The sequence below is a fragment of the Clupea harengus genome, unplaced genomic scaffold (assembly GCF_900700415.2).
Source record: "Clupea harengus unplaced genomic scaffold, Ch_v2.0.2, whole genome shotgun sequence".
In the NCBI taxonomy this organism is placed as follows: domain Eukaryota; kingdom Metazoa; phylum Chordata; class Actinopteri; order Clupeiformes; family Clupeidae; genus Clupea; species Clupea harengus.
Window position 1 is genome coordinate 49227 of NW_024879847.1, and position 6000 is coordinate 55226.

Below are 6000 nucleotides of genomic sequence, written 5' to 3' on the forward strand. Positions count from 1 at the left end.
ATTGACTAGTAGGAAAAAGCATCTCTGGCGTAGAAGCTGACAACAGCTGCAAGAACGAAGCAAAACATTTAAATAAGGCAACACTTTTAAATAAGGCAAAATACAATTATGAGAGTGAAAAACTTTTACATCAATAGAGACCCTGCAGAGCAGTTGCCATGCCAAATAGCCCACAGCTCACCTGCAATAATAAAATGCCTTTAAATACAGAACATTAGTGAATAGGCTCAACATATTGCCACATATGAACTAACCGCAGCGTCTGCAGGCCACACTTGGTTTGCGGCCCTCCAAAAAGCTCTTGAACTCCTGAATCTTGCAAGTCATTGCGGCTAAGGTCCAATTCATTTAGCTGTGATGACTTGATTACTGGAGCCAAAAGACTCCAGCTTCTTGCACTGAGCTGACAATTGTCCAACCTATGTATAGGATAAATAATATATTTGGTGAACATGGTGGTTTATGCTTGTTGTAATGTTGCAATGATTGTGCCTTTGTAATTCTGGCAAAAAGGTCTTGCTTTCTGAATACATCACAACAAATGTACCTTGTGAGGGCATTATTTATTTTATTGAGTTACCAATTCCCTTTGAAGATGTGATTGAGGAAAGACTTGAAAGGAAGAAGCTAAAGTATGTTGGATTGGTAGCGGAAGCAAGGCAACAAGGTTGGCAAGCACACACAAGGCCAGTGGATATAGGTGTTAGAGGCTTTGTTGCTAAATCAACCACAACACTTCTGTTGGATTTGGTTTTTCGAGGATGGTCACTCAAAGGAGCTTTAAAGGAGTTGTCTGAGGCTGCTGAAACAGCAAGCTAGTAGTTGTGGCTGAGGCACATGCAGACTACTTGGGGTAATGAATTAACCTGAACTTCAGAGAGCACTTCCCGTCCTAACTGGCACTTCGACTAGTGCGTAACTTGCAATTACAGCAGTTACATTTCTGCACTTCTTTCTTTCTTTTTATTTCATTTTGTTATATTTCTTATGTAAAGTAGTATTTATTTATTGTTACACCAGATTCTATTGCTCGTAGCTTGAATATTCTCTCCCTTGTACGTCGCTTTGGACAAAAGCGTCTGCTAAATGACTAAATGTAAATGTAATGTAAATGTAAATTAACTAAAACCAAGATACGTGAAATCTTGTCAAGGTCTGTCTTGAGGTATATCTGTTGTTGTCTCTGGTAGTTGCATGAGGGGGATGTCTCTAGGATGTCAGACACCACTGTTGCATGACACAGTGAGAGGATTGGCCAATGTGGAAAGTCCCTAGCTATTAGCAAAAGGAATTTAACATCTTTTCATATTCGTATAACTAAAATAAAATAAAAAATGGGTATAATTTTTTACATGACAGAGTGAGTTCTCAATATGTTGACATTCAGTGAAATATAATTCCTGACACTGTCATGAAAATGTAACTGTCCCACACAACGGTAAAGAATAAGTTTGTGGTAAACACTACTGAAAAGTCATGTGACACTTACAGAGCCTTTCTTGTGTTCCTGATTACTGGAAGGAGTTTATCTAGGCCTTGAGATTTCCGATATTTCTTCAGGTCAAAGTGGATTTTCGTTTCGTCTGAAGTTAGTAGCACAAACACTAGTGCGGACCACTGTGCTGGAGACAGATCCTTTCTAGACAGCGTTCCTGAAGTCAGGTTGTTTTGAATTTCCTTCACGAGGGACTCTGTCTTCATTTCACTAAGACAGTAAAAGAGGTTGATGGTCTTTTCTGGTGGACTTGCTTCAATCTTTTGATGTATGTACTCAACAATTGTTTGTACATTCTCTTCTTTGCACTTCAGTTCGGGAACAATTCTTCTCATGAGTTGCTGGTTGGTGTCCAGTGTAAAGCCAAGGAGGAAACGGACAAAAAGGTCTAAGTGTCCATCTGTACTTTGCAAAGCCCTGTCTATTGCTGTCTTGTGGAGGTCCAACATTTTGTCGGAAAAGAGAAGCCAGTAAAGCCATTCAAGAATTCCTCTCTTTGTGAGAACATCCTTTCTGTCATTTCGGAGTGAGTAAAAAGCAAAAAATGCTGCAAGAAATTCCTGAATGCTCAAGTGTACGAACTCATACACATCGATCCCCGAATCAGTGCTCTCTCTTTTAAAGATCTGTGTACATACGGTCAAAAACTCAGCATTCCTGCTGTTGATGCCGTACTTCTGTAGGTCCTCCTGATAGAAAATCAGCCGCCCTTTTTCAAGTTGATGAAATGCAAGCTTGGCCAGTTTCAGCAGGTTTTGAGTATTCACTTCTGTGTTCTGCTGGCCCCTATTCTGCATCTCATTCTGGTTCTCCTTTGTTCTCATCTGGTTGTGAAGGAAGCGCAGGTACAAGACGGTGAGAGTCACGGTTTCCTCATTTGTGAAATCGCACTTGTCAGTATGCAGGTGCAGCTTGGTGACAGTTAGCAAAATCCAGCAGAAGAGTGGTATCTGGCACATGATATTTAGCGTTCTTGATTTTGTGATGCTTTTCTTGATATGCTCAGTAATGTTCTTTTCACAGTTTCTCTCAAAGTACTGAAGCTTCTGTTCATCACTGAAGCCTCTTATTTCTGTCACTTGCATTTTGGGCTCTCGAGGAATTCGTGAGGCGGCGGCTGGTCGCGATGTTATCCAGACAGAGGCAGAGGAGAGCATGGATCTGGAGATAATTGATACAATGAGGGTGTCCAAGATAGCTGGGTTTCCCACATTACTCTCTTTGTCTTTGTCAAAATCCAACTGGAGCACACATTCATCAAGCCCATCGAAGATGAACAAGACCTCATGTTGATTCAAGCCTTGAGCGTTCAGGGCTTTTATCTCTGGGAACTGGCTTTGGAGCAGTTCCATGAGACTGTATTTGTCTTTTGTCTTTTTATTCAGCTCACGGAAAGACAGAGGAAACACAAAATCGTAGTGCTGATTGTGTTCTCCCTTAGCCCAGTCAAGAATGAACTTCTGCACAGAAATGGTCTTCCCCACACCTGCAACCCCCAATGTCAGCACCTTTGTCCTGGAGGGAAATATATCCGTGAATTCAATCGTCTCTTCTTTTCCAGCTCCCTGGGCGTTTGTGTTCTGAGTCAGGAGGACTTCATGGTCGTGTATAGCTCCTCCGGTGTAATTTTTCACGATGTGAAGCTTTGTGTACATATCACATAAAAGTTTATCTTCTCCATGTAGTCCAACACCTTGTAGTATGTTTTCAAACTTTTCCTTCATCCTGTCTTTCAGTTTTTGTATCACTTCTTTATCTACAGTTTAAAATGTAAAGATGTAATTCATTTTTAGGTTATTCAATATGTTTAACAATAAAACCACATATTCGACACAACGCATTTAAACACTACCCAGTCAAATATGTTTCAATAACTTTTTTACATGATTTGTAAGTTACTTTGGATGAAAGTGTCTGCAAAATGCCTAAACTTAGACCTAATGTAATAAAAATGTACCTTTTGGGAGTGCGACTGATCTGGGCATGGAGTTTTCTGGGGCCTCTAGCTCATGTGACCCATGGGATATTGTTGAAACTTGTACAGACATAATAAATAAAAGATAATAAATATTATGTTCAATGACTTAATATAGGCTAACAGACCAATAATATGACATGAGTTAAAACAGTAACATGAGACACATTAGACTAAGTTGACTATATATTAGACTAAGTTGACTGTTTTGGGCCCCAGAAGCCTGTTGAAGTGAAGAGGCCCTACTACCTGGTAAGAATGTTTTATCGTAGGAACAGACAATGAGGTGAATGTTCTATTATAGGAACGAGCCAATGAGGTGAATGTTCTATCGTAGGAACAGGCCAATGACAAAATATCAACATTCTTCTCACATTGTATCTAAAACCACCTGCATAAATGTAGCCTCTAAAAGAAATATTTTGTTCTAGCGATATAGTTGGAGGCGTGCTGTATATATATTTTTAAAGTCTTTATTTTAAATGCTGTCTGAGTTGGATGCTCTTTGGTGTTGAGGGGGGTGGGGGGAATCAGTGAAGAAAACAGAGAGAAAGAAAACTCTCAAAACCAAGGCACTCCTTAGTTTACAACGTCTTTATATAAATTGATATGCCCTTAGTTTACAATGTCTCCAACTGTTGAAAATGCTTTGTATCAATGAAATTAGCAGTTGTAGGTATCCCCACCTAATCTCACTGCGAAGTTGCTGATGCAGGAAGCCCGTACGCAGCGATTGGTGCGCTTTCAAATTAGGGCACTAGCTGCGCTACAGTTACATGGAGACTCTAAATGTGGTGTCTTTATACACCAACATAGAACACTACAGTTACATGGTGACTCTAAATGTGGTGTCTTTATACACCAACATAGAACACTACAGTTACATGGTGACTCTAAATGTGGTGTCTTTATACACCAACATAGAACACTATGAAGGCCTAATAGCCTTACAACACTATCTGTCACTAAGGTCTGGTACTTCCACCTAGCCATTTTCTAGTTTCTCTCACAGAATGGTGTTACGACCTAGACCTAGGCCCCGCCCTGTGATATTTGCATGCCTGTTCTGTCTCTACAGCAGGTGATTGGGGACAGGGGTATCATTGATTGGATGGGCTACAAAAGCCCTGGCCAGCCGGCAGTCGGGAGAGCTTTGGTCTTCCCGGCATTTGGTTATCGTTGGTCGTTGGATACTCGTTGGATTTGGATAGTGATTGGATTTTGGGATTGTCGTTGGATTTTGGATTATCATCGTCGTCGTTTGTTTTGAATTACCCTTGAACTGATTTTACATTACATCTTTGGTTTCTATTCACAACACTGACATTAACCACACGTTTTGCTTCAAATATAATATCATATACTGTACATCTGTATCATTTAATAAATAACTTCTTAGTATTATTATTCTAAATTCTCATCGCTCCAATAAAATGGTAGGCCAATATCTCCCTTGTATGTCGCTTTGGATAAAAGCGTCTGCTAAATGACTACATTTAATGTAACTTACATTTGTCAAATTTATTGAAATTTTCAATTTTCTTTTAGGTTGATTTTTTGGTGGATCAGTTGTCTTTTTCGCCACTGGTACTGAATCGCCAACCTTTGTATTTCGTGTCACAAATGTATCCATAACGTCAATACTAGCCTTTCGCCCACTACACTTTCATGCTCCGGTAAAAGTTTTTTTCCATTGTCCCGCTGCAATTAATACGCTGACGTCAATCAAAATGTTGCACTATGTTTCCAGTTCACATTTTCATCCCAGTCCCCCATCTAATGTTAATACAGTGTTGTATAATTGTGCGGCTCCTATAATGTATAATTTATAATGGAGCAACACGTAGGCTACAGGGTGGGTGTGGTAGAGCGAGGGAGAGAGAGAGTGAGCGAGCGAGAGAGAACGGTGATGCACACGGATAGATCAGATGTAGCGACCAGAGCAAAGTTGTGTTGCTGTAACGTTGAACTCTGTACAAACAGTGTGGAGAATAAATCCTCGGGCCAAATCAAGATGCCATTAATTTGCTCATCAACCGCAGACAGAAGGGAAAGGGAGTTAACGCCCGAGTTTAGACACTTCGGCTCTGGAGCAGTAAACAAAAGTCTCCCCTGTAATCTCAGACTACGACTAGCAGGAAAGGTTAACAACAGGCTAATTAATACAATACAATACTTAATAGGCTAACAATACAATATTTCTTTGTTTGAGTGTGGTTATTTAGTGCGATGGGGGTGTATGATCGTTATTGTCTATAAAGGAAGGCATTGCAACGGGAAAATCGTCGTTCATCGCGTCCATTCGGGCCCCACCTGTCACGTCTCTGCGGGCCTCTCTCGGCGCGCCCCACACTTTGAGAAAAGCTGCTCTAAAGGTAGCACAAGGGAACAGCAATGTGTGCCTGCTATGCATCCAACTGTGCAAACCTCTTCTTGAGTCATTGGGGAAACTATAATCAGCTAAATAAGAGGTACATTAAGTAATATAGTACATTAAGTAATTTAATTTAATTTAATGTAATGTAATGTA